Source organism: Arachis ipaensis, chromosome B5 (assembly GCF_059453495.1).
Source record: "Arachis ipaensis isolate K30076 ecotype BB chromosome B5, ASM5945349v1, whole genome shotgun sequence".
NCBI lineage: Eukaryota > Viridiplantae > Streptophyta > Magnoliopsida > Fabales > Fabaceae > Arachis > Arachis ipaensis.
The window spans coordinates 75,126,463-75,142,367 of NC_142440.1; the positions used below are offsets into that span (position 1 = coordinate 75,126,463).

Genomic DNA, 15,905 nt, shown 5'->3' on the forward strand with positions numbered 1-15,905 from the left:
TAAAGTTTTTTTAGAGTTTTCTAGGGTTTTCTAGAGTTTTTAGAAAGTTTTCTAAAATTTTATTAGTTTTTTAGGAATTTTTAGGGTTTTTTAGGATCTTCTAGGATTTTTAGAGTTTTCTAGAATTTTTTAAAGTTTTCTAGAGTTTTTACGGTTTTTTTATGGTTTTTAGGATTTTTTAGGATTTTTCTACGATTTTTAGGGTTTTTAGGATTTTTTAGAGTTTTCTAGGGCTTTTAGGGTTTTTTTAGGGTATTCTGGGTTTTTACGATTTTTTTTATGGTTTTGTAGGATTTTTAGGGCTTTTAGGATTTTTTATTATTTTTACGGTTTTTATGGTTTTTTAGGGATTTCTAAGATTTTTTAGAGTTTTTTAGGATTTTTTATTGGGATTTTTGGGTGTTTTAGGGTTTTCTACGTTTTTTAGGCGTTTTTAAGAATTTTTAGGGTTTTTTTTATGGTTTTCTAGGATTTTCTATGGTTTTTAAGATTTTTTAGAGTTTTCTAGAGTTTTTTAGAATTTTTTGGGTGTTTAGGATTTTTTATGGTTTTCCAGAGTTTTTTAAAGTTTTCTAGAATATTTAGGATTTTCTTGGGGTTTTAGGGCTTTAAAAGAGTTTTCTAGGATTTTTTAGGATTTTTTTGGTTTTTTTTTTTTTTGCTTTTAGTTTTCTACGATTTTTAGGGTTTTTAGTTTTCTAAGGTTTTTATGGTCTGTTAGAGTTTTTTAGAGTTTCTCAGGATTTTTTATATAGTTTTCTAGAGTTTTCGAGGTTTTCTAGGATTTTAGGGTTTTCTAGGGTTTTCAACGGTTTTTAGGAGTTTTTTTTTTATAGTTTTCTAGGGTTTTTTAGGATTTTCTTTCGGTTTTTAAAATTGAAGGATTTTCTTTGTTTTCTAGGGTTTTTTATGGTTTTCTAGGACCTTTAGCATTTTTTAGGGTTTTCTAGGGTTTTTTAGGAAGCCTAAAAACACTAAAAATAAAAAAAAATCCTGAAAAATACGAAAAAACCCTAAAACCTTTAGAAACCCATAAAAATTCTAGAAAATTTTAAAAAACTCTAGAAACCTTAAATTCCGGAAAAATCCGAAAAACTAAGAAAATCCAAAAAAATCCTGAAAAACACTAGAAAACTCTAAAAAACCCTAGAAAACCAAAAAAATGCTAAAAGCCCTAAAAATCCTACAAAAGTCTAAAAAAACCCTTGAAAACTATAACAAACCCTAAAAACCCATAATACCCAAAAAAAATCCTAAAAGTCCTAGAAAAGCATAAAAATCCTAGAAAACTTTTAAAAAACTCTAGAAAACCCTAAAAACCCTAGAAAATCATAAAAATCCAAAAAATCCTAAAAAATCCTAGAAAACTCTAAAAAATCCTAAAAATACTAAAAACCATAGAAAACCCTAGAACACCCTAAAAAATCCTAGAAAACAATAAAATTCTTAGAAAACTTTAAAAATTTCTAGGATTTTTTATAGTTTTCTAGAGTTTTCTAGGATTTCCTAGAGTTTTTAGGATTTTGTAGGGTTTTTTTTATGGTTTTTTAGATTTTTTTAGGGGTTTTCTAGTATTTTTAAGGTTTTCTAGGAATTTTATGCTTTTTAAGGGTTTAGGGTTTAAGGGTTTAAGGGTTTTTAGGATTTTCTAGGATTTTTAGGGTTTTTTAGGTTTTTCTAGGCTTTTCTAGGGTTTCTTAAAGTTTTCTCGGATTTCTTGGGTTTTTAGGGTTATTTAGGGTTTTCTAGAGTTTTTAAAAGTTTTCTAGGGACTTTAGGGTTTTCTAGGGGTTTTACAGTTTTTTTATGGTTTTCTAGGATTTTTAGGATTTCCTACGGTTTTTAGGGTTTGTTAAGGTTTTTTAGAGTTTTCTAGTGTTTTTCATGATTTTTTTGGGTTTTTAGGATTTTTCTGGGATTTCGAGAGTTTTCTAGATTTTTTTAAAATTTTCTAAGATTTTTATGGTTTTCGAGGGTTTTTAGGGTTTTCTAGGATTTACTAGGATTTTTTACGATTTACTAGGAATTTTAGGGTTTTTTAGGGTTTTTAGGATTTCTTAGGGTTTTCTAGGGTATTCTAAAGTTTTTTAAAGTTTTCTCGGGTTTTATGGTTTTCTAGGGTTTTTTAGAGTTTTCTAGGGTTTTCTCGAGTTTTTAGGGTTTTTTTAGGGTTTAGGTTTTTAGGATTTTGTTAAGTTTTCTCGTGTTTTTATGATTTTCTAGGATTTTTGGTTTTCTTAGATTTTTAAGGTTTTTTAGGATTTTCTAGGATTTTTTTGGGTTGGGTTTTTAGGGTTTTGTTAAAGTTTTCTCGTATTTTTATGGTTTTCTAGGGTTTTTAGGGTTTTTTAAGATTTTTTTAGGATTTTTCTGGGTTTTCCAGAGTTTTTTAGAGTTTTTTAGGGTTTTTCTAGGATTTTTAGGATTTTTTTTTACGATTTACTAGGATTTTTAAGGTTTTTAGAGTTTTTAGTTTTTTATAGCTTTCTAGGGTTTTTTAGGTTTTTAGGGTTTTTTTTGGATTTTTATGATTTTTTAGGGTTTTTTAGGGTATTCTAGAGTTTTTTAAAGTTTTCTCGGGTTTTATGGTTTTAGTTTTTATGGCTTTCTAGGGTTTATATGGTTTTCTAGGATTTTTAGGGTTTTTTGGGTTTTCTAGTTTTTTAGAGTTTTCTAGGATTTTTTAGGATTTTATTATGGTTTTTTAGGGTTTTTAGGGTTTTGAACGCGGATCGGATCGAAATTTTGCAATATCCGTAGTTTTTTAAGGTTGGATGTTTGAGGATCGGATATCGGATATATCCGCAAAACACAAAAATATTTCTAAAATTAAAAAAATATCAATAAAATTCGTTTTTTCCATTCTTTTAAATATGTTTACTCTTAAATAATAAATTAGAATAATACAGCATATATATGATAATTATTAGTTGAAATAAAACATAAAAAGAATATTTACTTATTATTTCTTTATTTTTGCGGATACACAGATATGCAGATACCAACAAAAAATTCGCAATGCGATCCGATTAGTGTGCTGATCCGATCCGAAAGTCTTGCGAATCGGATCCATATCCGCAATTTTCAGATCGAATTCGAATAAATACGGATCCGATCCATGAATAGTGTTTTTAGAGTTTTTATAAGAAACAAATTTATAGTGGATGAAAGATACATGTTTTGTTAGGTTTTGTGACAATAAAATAAAGGGAAATAAAATACATACCTGCTTGCTTGGAATTTTCTCGTACAATATTAAGCTTCCATAGGATGATGTCGAACCCATGGAATAGTCTGAAGAGGCCCAAGATTCTCTCCTATAGTGCTTCTTGCGCTTCTTCTCTACGCTATGATCTTCATCCGACTGGTTTGGGATGAAACCCTGCTGAAAGCTGCTCATTTCTGAAGGGCAATATGCTCTTCAAGTTCAAGCACGTCCATTTCTGTGGGTCCATTCCTGAGAGATGACTTCTCTGGAGAAATTTGCTTTTTGTTCAGAGTTTGCAATGAAGTTGTTGGCATGCAACTCCTTACCAATCAAAGGTTGCTCCACAGATCTGGTGACCCTTTTGCTTCCGATTTTACCTTTCCTTGAAAACTTGAAAGATACAAGAGCAATTATAAGTGCACCTCCACAGAGCAGCAAATATAGCATCATACGTGGAGTTATGTCAGTTGTTTCAGATCTCCTTTCATTCCTGGTGATTGCAGCATCTACTGTTGCATAAATTTTTTCAACTCCTGAGACTAAACTAGGCAAATTCTCTAGACCTTCGTTACTTGGTTTTTCAATATTGAACCTGGCACCATCTCCTAGTGAAAGAGGTAAGAAAAAACTGAAGAAGTGAGCATCCTCTTCTTGTAAATGCATTGCTTCTGAAATTTCTGCTTCAGCCAGTTGCAAAGCCTACCTGCTCTGGTAATTCCTGCTTAGCCCTTAAGTACTTCATCCAATTCTGAAACACCTTCAACATTGAAATAAACGTTGCCTTCTTGTTCTTGCTTTGCATCTGAATTTCCCGCTTCAGTCAGTTGCAAAGACTGCTCTGGTTGTGGAGCATCTAAAGCACTTTCAGCATCAATCTCGGCATCAACAACTTCATTTTTGCCCCTACGAAATACATGGTACTGATTAACCACAACATGATCCGGCACAACGGTCAAGTTGTAGTATTGCAACTGGGCCAAACTATGAATTTGTAGTCCTCTAACTTTGGATATCAGCTCAGATCGTTAAGGACTTAATAAACCGGATTCCACTCTGAGCTAAACAATCGAATTTTGCTTTTGCAAACTGGGTGAATTGATCAAAGTTGGCCCTTGCAAAATCTGAAAGTTGAGACGCTTCATAAGCCTCATACATGTATGATGAACCACCGGAGAATTGATGACTGAGATGGAGAGAACAGCAAATGAGAGGAGAATAATCAGACCAAAGCCAATTATTTCATAGAGAAGCGGCGCTTAGGGTTGGCTTCAATGGTTCCCTCTGCAGGACTTGGTTCATCAGAACTTTGGCTTTCCTTCCTCCATAACTGCCTCATCCGAAGAGACCTCCTCTGCTTCTTTCTGTGAAGCTTCTTCGGACTGAGAATCCTCTGTAACTGCGGTCTAGGGAAGAGATAGTTTGTTTTAGGATTGTAAGGTGGCATCAAGGGATCGGCATCAAGAGGAGCTAAGATGGTTGCTGTAGATGAAGCTGGAGGTGGGGTAGGACTAAGCTTGATAGTTTCAAATGAAGGTTCTGTCTCAATTTTATCATCCTCTAGAACCAAAGGAACATTCAGATCATGTTCAGCCTCAATGACAAATCAGTGTCATTATTTGGAACCAAAGGAACACTGATATCATGGACAGTTTCACTTTCATCACTCAAATCTTCCTCAGATGTCAAACTAGAGCGGCTACTATGTGATTCCTCAAAATTTGGAACCCCATCAAATATAGAATCAGGTTTTCTCTCTTCTAGATCAAGGTGGTCTTTGATTGCAAGCCACCACATTCCAAGGGTTCTGCAAAAGTTACCTTGCGAACGTTGTTTTTGGCCTCTGCAGATGGAACAGAATCTTGAACTGGCCCATTCCTCTCAATCAGCACTTTTTTCCTCGGAGATTCAATAATCTTGCAGGAAGCAGAGATGGTCGGAGACATGAAATTCTTTGAGCCCTTCAAGCAAGCAGCTGGTGATCGAACCTTCCCGGGCTTCAATGTCTGATCTTTCCCATTTTCTTTGTCATCAACGTACCGCAAAGACCCCCCCCCCCTCTTTCTCTGCCCGCAACACTGTTCCTTACCTGAAAATCTACAGGATACCAAAAGTCCAAAACCACAAATTGAAAATTAAAAATCTTTTGAACATAAATCTAAGCACATTTCAAACAACCAGTAATAAGTAAATAGGAGCGGAAAAAAAATTAAAAGAGGGAAAGGAAAAAAGGAAAGGAACCTGAAGGACTGTTGGCGGGAGTGTTGGGGAAAACGGATCTAGAACTAGTAGGGTTTGCGACTAGGGAGGGCATAGAGAATGGGTTTCCGGTAAAACTCTTCCTCATAGGGTTGCTGATTTCTGAACTTCTTCTAGGGCTGGGCTAGGGTTTGAATTTGATGCCACTGATGGCAAGGACTTGTTGTTAGAAGGCATGGCCACGAATTGAGTAGGAACAGAATGATAGTGACGAAGAAGAAGGAGGAGGAAGATTTGAGAAATTCTCGACTGGGATATAATTTGTAACGTGTATATTTTCCAAACGAGAATTTAAATTTGAGTCTGGGAATTTAAACGGTCAACAAATCTGAACGGTTGGAATAAGCTAGCCGTTGGAGGAATAGAGGGTAGAGGCTAACTTTTTCATATGGGCTGGGCTTATACACTGACAACGCAACCTTTGCACATGCAAATATATAATATTGCAATTCCTTCCAAAATAATAATAATAATAATAATAATAATAATAATAATAATAATAATAATAATAATAATAATAATAATAAAGTATATTTTTTATTTCTGAAGTTTGTTAAAAAATTTTAAAATATTTTTAATTTTTATTTTGTTTTAATTTTATTTTTGAAGTTTTTCTATTTGCATTAAATATGCTATTGATAGTTAAATTTTCAAAAATTTTAAAAAATTTAGAACCAATTCAGTAATAATGCATGACACCTATGTCTCTTTGCTTGTATAGAAAGTTATTTTTGTGTATTACTAAATTCATCCTAAATTTTTTTTGAAAAATTAGCCACCAGAGATATATTTGATGCAAATAAAAAATTTTTGGGACAAAATTAAAACAAAATAAAATTTAGGAGTATTTTTTAGATTTTTAACAAATTTTAAGAACAAAAATTATACTTTTCCCTAATATTTTTAACAAATTATTTGAAAATCGTTAGATGATTTGACATGTTTAACTAAATTATTATCTAACGACTTTTAACTATCAATTTTATAGACGTGTTAATTGATTCATTCCCTCTTTTATAATCTGCATGCAATATCTCATAATACTCCATAGTTTGCACCTATTACAAATTATTTGGTATCCCATATCTTTCCTCCAAATTTTTCAAAACATTAAAAAGATAAGTTGAAGAGGGATTTTAAATATTGTATTTAGGATGATTTTAGTTGTGGAGATGTGGAGACCAAATAATTCAAAAGTGTGCGTGAAAAACTAAATTCTAATTCATTCTTCAATTTCGCCACTCATTTGAAATTGAAAGCCACTTTAACTTCAAAAAACTACTAGGAAGATATTAGATTGTAAATTTGGTGGCCCAAATTATTCAAAGATGCAAACCATTTTTGTTAATCTTGCATCAATGTCAAAAATTTGAAAATACATCCCAAAGTGATAAAATGTCCTAACATGTTGGTTTGGGATATATTGATTTTATGGGACCATTTTCTAGTTCAAATGGATTTTTTTACATCTTGTTAATGGTTGACTATGTTTTAAAGTGGGTGGAACTAATTTCAATCCACAATGATAATGCTAACATCGTTGTATCTTTTGTAAGAAACAATATTGTTTGTCGTAAAACCCTAGAAAAATCTTAAAAAAACCCTAAAAAAACCACTAAAAAAATCACTAAAAATCCTAAAAAACCACTAAAAATCCTAAAAAAACCCTAAAAAAATCCTAAAAACCCTAGAAAATCATAAAAATTCTAGAAAACTTTAAAACACTCTGGAAAAACACTAGAAAACATAAAAAAACCCTAGAAAATCCTAAAAATCATAGAAAACCATAAAAAAACCCTAGAAAATACTAAAAAGAACTAGAAATCTTAGGAAACTCTAAAAATTCTAGAAAACCCTAAAAAATACTAAAAATCCTAGAAAACTCTAAAATCCTAGAAAACAAAAAAAAATCCTAAATATCCTAGAAAATCCTAAAAAAAATCCTAAAAACCGTAGAAAACTTTTAAAATTCTAGAAAATCCTAAACCCTAGAAATCCTAAAAGACCCTAAAAAACCATAAAAACTCCTAAAAATCATAGAAAACCCTAAAAAATCCTGAAAACCCTAGAAAATCATAAAAATTCAAGAAAACTTTAAAAAACTCTGGAAAAATCCTAGAAAACCCTAAAAATTCCTAAAAAGCACTGAAAATCCAAGAAAACCCTAAAAAACCTTAAAGAGCCTAGAAAACCTTAACAATTTGTAAAAATTCTTACAAACCCTACAAAACCATAAAAAACCCGAAATACCCTAAAAACCGTAAAAAAAACCCTAAAAATCTTAGAAAATAATAAAAATCATAGAAAACTGTAAAAAAACTCTTGAAAACCCTAGAAAACCCTAAAAAATCCTAGAAAATCCTAAAAACCATAGAAACCCTAAAACCCCTAAAAACCCAAAAACCGTAAAGTTTTTCTAGGGTTTTCTATAGTTTTTTTAAATTTTTTTAACGTTCTCTAGGGTTTTTAGGGTTTTCTGGGATTTTTAGTATTTTTTTAGCGTTTTCTAGGATTCTTAGGGTTTTCTAAGTATTTTCTAAGGGTTTTCTAGGATTTTTTGGGTTTTCTAGGGTTTTCTAAGGTTTTTAGAGTTTTTTTTAGGGGTTTCTAAGATTTTTTAGGGTTTTCTAGGATTTTTTTAGATTTTTTAGGGGTTTTTTTTTATCATTTTTTAAGTTTTCTAGGATTTTTATGGTTATCAGGATTTTTTTGGTTTTTTAGAGTTTTCTAGGGTTTTTAGGGTTTGTTATGGTTTTCTAGGGTTTTTTAGGATTTTTATAGTTTTCTAGGGTTTTTATGATTTTCTACGGTTTTTTAAAGTTTTCTAGGGTTTTTTAAAGTTTTCTAGGGTTTTTAGGGATTTACAGGATTTTTTGAGTTTTTTAGAGTTTTCTTGAGTTTTTCACGGATTTTTAGGATTTTGAGTTTTTTATGATTTTTTTTAGAGTTTTCTAGGGTTTTTAGGGTTTTCTTGAATTTTCTTGGGTTTTCTAGAGTTTTTTTTAAATTTTTCTATGATTTTTTTGCTTTTCTAAGGATTTTAGGGTTTTTTAGGGTATTCTGGGTTTTCTAGAGTTTTTTATGATTTTCTAGGCTTTTTTAGGGTTTTGTAGGATTTTTAGGACTTTTAGGATTTTTTAGGGTGTTCTAGGATTTTTTTGGTTTTCTAGGATTTTTAGGTTTTTTTTGTTTTCTAAGATTTTTTAGGGTTTTCTAGAATTTTTAGGATTTTGCACGGTTTTCAGGATTTTTATGGTTTTCTAGAATTTTTAGGTTTTTTCGAGTTTTCTAAGGATTTTAGGAATTTCTAGGATTTTTAGGAGCTTTTTTAGAGTTTTCTATGGTTTTTTAGAGTTTTCTAGTGTTTTTCAGAGTTTTTTTGAATTTTTAAGGTTTTCTAAAGTTTTTAGGATTTTTTTGAGATTTCTAAGATTTTCTAGAGTTTTTTAAAAATTTCTAGGATTTTTATGATTTTCTAGGATTTTTAGGGTTTTCTAATATTTTTCAGGATTTTTTTAGGTTTTTAGGGTTTTTTAGGATTTTTTTAGTTTTCTAGTGTTCTTCAGCTTTTTCTTGGGTTTTCTAAGGTTTTTTTATGATTTTCTAGATTTTTAGGGTTTTCTAGAATTTTTGGAGTTTTTTAGGGATTTCTAGGATTTTTAGGGTTTGTTTAGGGTTTTTTCTAAGATTTTTATGCTTTTCTAGGACATTTAGGATTTTTTTGGCTGTTCAGGGTTTTTAGGGTATTTTTATGATTTTTTAGAGTTTTTTAGAATTTTCTTTAGGGTTTAAAAATCCTAGAAAACTTTCCTCAATGAGAGTATGTTATAAAATTATTTTAATAAAAAAATTTAAGAGAAGAAAATTTAAATATAGTACCAATCTTTGAAATTGCATCTTCAAATTTGAACGAATTTTTCAAAATTGAGAAAAATCAATCTTATTAGATGCTACACTTCGAATATTTTTGGACAAACGTAGAAAGCGTGGAGGGAATGAGACTTGAACAAGACCTACAAAACTACTTGGAAACAATTGCTGAATCAAAGAAGAATAACAAATTAGAAAAAAAATGCTTTGCTTGTTAGATTTAGACTCACAAATCGCAAAAGAAACACTATATACTTACCACTGTTAATGTTAGTATCATATTTATAGCAATTAGTAGTACAAAAATAATTATAGAAATTAATTATTGATATTAATATCAATTTACCACTATCAATGTTAGTATAATATTTATGGCAATTAGAATTATAGAATTATGTTTATTTTTTATTTTTTTTAATTATTGATATCTTAATCTTTTTAAAAATATGTTTTTCTTTTTTAAAATATAACGTGTGCACGGAACAACTTCTTTTCCCTAAGAAGCGTTTCACTTTTATAAAATCTTCCAAACGTGTATCTATGTCGCTTTCCCAAGTATCGTACAGAGCCATCTTCATTGCGGACGAAACATCTTTTTTTTTTCATCGTCTGTGAGAATAATGCCCTTCCGCTCAAGTAAAGTCTGAGCTTTATCGATTATCTGAGTCTCTTCTTTCCCGCACCTCCTATTTATTGCGTCTACAACCTTATATATGTGGTCATCCTCTGTATCCAGGTCGAGCTGAGGAAGGGGGCGGGGGCGGGCAATCTCATCTTCCTCTTCCGCTAAAACGTCGAGGTCGAAAGAGGTCCAACCCGAGCTCGAACCTTCGTGTGAACCCACACCCACTATGGAGTTGGATTCACCAGAGGAATGGCTAGTATTCGGGAGCAATGGGAACAGGGAAAGATCAAAGAATTGATAAAGAGAAAAAAAGTGGTACAGGGTGAATCCAAGGCGTACAAAAAAATAGTAAAACAAGGCCCGTTATAAACTAGAAAGAATTGTCCGCAATAAAGGTTTTGTAATATAGAAGCAATACACTTTTGCTTCCCAATCATATGGGAAAAAGACCTTGATGAGAATATAGAAAGTAAAGAAGAAAAGGCAGAAGCAGAAGAATTGTGTGAAATAAGTCAAGGGGGCCAGTTGAGGCATGGTGGAATCTCTGTACTGTAGTTCCGCTCCTTGCTCTAGGAAGGAGATTTGTTTGTTGTCAATCGCTGGTTGGGTTTACCAACAAAGAAAGACATGGGAAAAGAAAGATGCACAAAGGGAAGAACTCATTTCTCAGGATCAATATACATCGACCTGCTAATAGATAGAATTTCATAAAGACCCAGCTAAGAGACTTTACTGAATGACTTGATCGATCATACTATACTAGATAGACCATAATCATTTCATACGCTAGTTTGGATCTGGTCTGATCCTCTTTATTGATGGTCTTAAACCTGAGGTCCGACGTGATGTCATCTCCCAGTCTCCTACTTCCTTGGTACGAGCTGCATCACTGGCTCGTTCATTTGACGAGCGCTACCTGTTACAGAGTTCGGTTGCACGATAAAAAGCAAGGGTGCCTTCCTCATCGATGCGGACCTCTCCGTCCAATTCATCATCTCCTTCACTTATGTCAACTAAATCTGCATTGCCGTCTCTCCTTCCGTTTCCTCCAACTAAGCCTCTGCCACCAGTGAAGAAATTGTCGGCAGCAGAAATGCAACTGCGACGGGAAAAGGGGTTGTGCTTTACTTGCGACGATAAATTCTCATGGAAGCACAAATGTCCGAATCGCCAATACATGATTCTGCAGGTGGATGAACCGGATGGCGATGTTTCCTCCTCTGTTGTCGCCGAACCTATTCCACCTTCCGTCGGATGATTCTCCAACTTTGCATCATTTGTCATTACAAGCTTATCATGGCACTTCTGGCAAATGTACTATCTACTTTTCTGGGGTCGATTGTAGGCACAACCGTCCGCATTCTTCTCGATGGTGGCAGTTCTGACAACTTCATTCAGCCTCGAATTGCTCACTATCTGAAGTAGCCAATTGAACCGGTTCCCAACTTAAAAGCAATGTGCTGTTTAGGACCTTTTCTATTATTATTATTATTTCTATTATTATTAATTAATTAATTAATTAATATCAATATCAATTTGTCACTGTACCATACCGATAAGCTCGGCTAAAGAATCATTGACCGAGCATTAAGTGCAACCGAAAACATCTTTTCATATCCATTCGCAAGGATCTCTGCGCTATAACCGGATGACAACAGATATACAAAAAACAAACCCAAGGATCCGGACAATTCGTCCATTATGCCGTTACAAAGCTCAGTCCCCGAAAGTCTATATAAACAAGCTGCAACCCCAAGTGTAGCTAAGTCATATCCCACAATACTGAGCTACGCTAAGAAATCACATACCAATTTTATTTTCACAAAGCATTTCATATTCTTAAGAAACCTACTGACTTGGGCGTCAGAGTCCTTTTTGCAGGTCCCATGCCGACGTTAACGAAATCCCGAGGAATTCTCTTTGAGCACTAAGCAACAGGCCGAAGAAGCACTCGCTCGAGTCATAGCTCGGAGAAAGAATCCCAGCGCGGAACATTTGGCGCCCATCGTAGGGCCCTCCTTAGTCCTGAGAAACTAACCCCACTCAATTTTCTACAACTTCTCTTCTCTGTTTAGCAGGTTATCCGCTCAATGACGGACAACGGAGCGTCGCCACCTTCCCAAGCGGAGCTAATGGCCATGATTGCGAGCCTCCAAGCAGAGGTCCGGAAAATATCTAAACAATCGTCCAAAGCTCCTAATGGGAATTCCCTCCACACTCGAGAATCCGAGTTCGTGGAGATCACTCCTCCGAAAGAAAAGCTCACACTAGACAACCCCTTCTCCAAGGAAGTCATGAACGTCAAGATGCCAGAAAATTTCGTACTTCCAACAAGACTCAAACCCTATGAAGGATTCGGTGATCCCCGAGTGCACATTAAAATGTTTCAATCCATGATGTTCTTTAACGGTGCCTCGGACCCTGTACTTTGTCGTTCCTTTCCTACTTATTTAGATGGGGCTGCTTTACTCTGGTTTTCAAAAATTCCTGCAGGTTCTATACCGAGAAACTACCACAAAACAACCGGCTACACCGACGATAACGTTCGATCAGAATGATCATAAGCCCAAGACCATCAACCTTGACGACCCTATAGTGATATCAATACAAGCAGGAGACCTCCAAGTCCGAAAAGTACTCTTAGACCCAGGAAGCAGTGCGGATGTCCTTTTCTACTCCACCTTCCAAAAAATGAAGCTCAGCATAAAAACAATACAACCATCTTCAGGCGAGTTGGTTGGTTTCTCTGGGGAACGAGTTTCCATCCTAGGGAGCGTTTGGTTGCAAACGACAATAGGAGACCACCCCCTTTGTAGAACAAAAGACATCCTGTTCCTGGTCGTCGACTGCCTGAGCCCTTATAACATAATCCTCGGTAGACCATCATTAAACTCTTTTTGTGCCATTGTGTCCACTGTCCATCTCTGTGTCAAATTTCAGGCAGATGACGATAAAACAGCAACCGTCTACTCAGATCAAATTCAAGCTCGACGATGTTATAATGAGAGCTTAAAAATCAAAACAGCAGGAAACACAGAAGGAATGAAACAACAGGAGACCCTTCAGGTGTCAAACATATCCGAGATCGCCGACCTCGATCCTCGCAAAAACCGACAAGACTGACCTTCACCGACCGACGACCTTGAGAAGGTGATTTTAGATTCTAATAATGATCATGTCACTTACGTTAGCCATTCGTTGCCTGCAGATATTAAAGAACAAATAACAAAAATTCTACGAAAAAATACTGACCTCTTCGCATGGACCCCTGCCGACATGTCAGGGATCGACCCAGACTTTATCTGCCACAAACTACAGATCGGCCCGAAGGTCCGACCTATAGCACAGAAGAAACGAAACATGGGAAACGAAAAAAGGTCGGCCTGCCTACAAGAAACCCAGAAGCTCTTAGATGCCGGCTTCATCAAAGAACTACGCTTCACAACCTAGTTATCAAATGTAGTAATGGTAAGAAAGGTATCAGGTAAATGGCGCATGTGCGTCGACTTTACAAATCTAAATAAAGCATGCCCCAAAGATGCATACCCCCTCCCCTACATTGACAAACTAGTAGATAATGCGTCAGGATACACTGTTTTGAGTTTTTTAGATGCATATTCAGGATACAATCAAATCCTGATGCACCCCAAAGATCAAGATAAAACAACATTTATCACTGAAATGGGGAACTATTGTTATAAAGTAATGTCTTTTGGACTAAAGAATGCAGGTGCCACCTACCAGCGACTTATGGATAAAGTTTTCAACAAACAAATAGGGCGAAATCTCGAGGTATACGTCGATGACATAGTCATCAAAACAAAACAACCCAAAGACCACGGAGAAGATATCAAAGAAATCTTTACACAACTAAGGAAGCATAATATGCGACTAAATCCCGAAAAATGCGCATTCGGGGTAAGAGGAGGAAAATTCCTCGGCTTTATGTTGACATCCAGAGGAATAGAGGCCAACCAAGAAAAATGTGACGCAATAATAAAGATGAGGAACCCTCAAACAATCAAGGAGGTGCAACGACTCAATGGTAGGCTCGCAGCCCTATCCAGATTCATCCCAGCAATTTCTACACATTCCCAACACTTCTTCAACATATTAAAGAAAGAACAAAGATTCAAATGGGACCACGAGTGTGAAGCAGCTTTCCAAAAGCTCAAGTCAATCCTCTCATCTCCACCAATTCTCCAAAAACCAGAACCAGGTAAACCCTTGCTACTTTACCTATCCATTTCTACTAATGCAATAAGCTCGGTCCTAGTCACAAAAATAGGAGGACAGCAACACCCGGTCTACTTTGTCAGCAAAACATTGCAAAACGCCGAGCTTTGATACACACCATTGAAAAAGCTAGCATACGCACTGATAGTAACAGCACGATGATTGCGACACTATTTCCAAAGCAATCCAATCGTGGTCAGGACTAGCCAACTAATACGACAAGTTTTGCTAATACCCGAGGCATCTGGACGATTAACAAAATGGTCAATTGAACTATCAGAGTTCGACATCTCCTACGAACCAAGAACAGCCATGAAAGCACAATTTTTGGCTGACTTTGTGGTTGAACTAGCCGAACAAGCAGAGGAAGATCATGTGTGGGAACTATACGTGGATGGCGCTTCAAACTCAGAGGGATCCGGAGCAGGTGTACTGCTCACAAACAAACAGGACCTCCAAACCGAACAATCGATACGTTTCACATTCAAGGCGAGCAATAATCAAGCCGAGTATGAGGCATTGCTCGCATGGCTCAGACTGGCACAATCCCTCAACATTACCCACCTTCAAGTATATTGCGACTCACAACTAATCGTGCAACAGGTAACGGTGCAGTTCCAGGTAAAAGACCAGTCATTAGAAAAATACCATTCAATAGCTAAAGAACTTATGTCTCAACTTCATTCAATAAAAATCACATACGTAACTCGGGAACAAAACACCCGAGCGGATGCACTATCAAAATTGGCAACAACTAGAAAAACTCAACAAGAATCTATCATATCTCAACTAACAATAGATGAGCCCAGCTTCAGCAACAATTCGATCTTCTCAATATCACAGGAAAATGGCTGGTGAACACCATACAAACAATACCTACAAACTGGGGACATTCCGGAAGGATTGAAAGACGAGAAGACATTCAAGAGGAGAGCAGCCTCCTACACCCTAATCGGAGACAACCTATACAAGAGAGGGTTCTCCCAACCCCTGTTACGATGCGTAAACAAAGAAGACGCCGACATCATCATGAACGAGGTTCACGAAGGAGTATGCGGCAACCACATAGGGGGAATGAGCTTAGCATCCAAAATAACCAGGGCCGGGTACTACTGGCCAACAATAAAACAAGATTGCATCAACAAAGTCAAAAAATGCGACAGTTGTCAAAAGCACTCACCAAGCATACGAAACCCAGCCGAGCTACTACACACATCGGAGGTAAGCTGGCCCTTCAACAAATGGGAGCTTGACATCCTCGGTCCATTCCCAAAAGCCCCCGGCCAGGTAAAATATTTACTCGTAGCAATTGATTATTTTTCAAAATGGATTGAAGCCCTACCTTTAGCAAAGATCGGGGCTAATAAAGTACGTTCTTTCATATGGAAACATATTATCTGCCGATTTGGAATACCACATGAAATTATCACTGACAATGGTCGGCAATTCACCGATCAAAGCTTAGCCATATTTTTGCAGGGTTTCAAAATTAAACACCATTTTCCTTAGTAGAACACCCACAAACGAACGGACTTGCCGAGGCTGCAAACAAGGTTATCCTCCAAGCGATCAAGAAAAAAGTGGGCGAAGCCAAAGGAGAATGGGCTGAGCTAATACCATAAATCCTATGGGATACAACACAACAAGACAGACAACTACACAAGAATCCCCCTTCAGATTGGTTTATGGCTCTGACGCCATGATACCAGT

General features: G+C 35.4%; 1 pseudogene across 1 annotated transcript; it reads right to left on the reverse strand.

Moving 5' to 3' along the window:
* Window positions 1-2,962: 2,962 nt before the first annotated feature.
* On the reverse strand, window positions 2,963-5,703 carry LOC107643615 (uncharacterized; annotated as a pseudogene). Its single transcript, XR_015883349.1, has 5 exons — window positions 5,447-5,703; window positions 4,972-5,302; window positions 3,936-4,811; window positions 3,436-3,894; window positions 2,963-3,402 (listed from the first exon to the last, which is right to left on the reverse strand). The product of XR_015883349.1 is annotated as an uncharacterized LOC107643615 (transcript).
* Window positions 5,704-15,905: the final 10,202 nt, after the last annotated feature.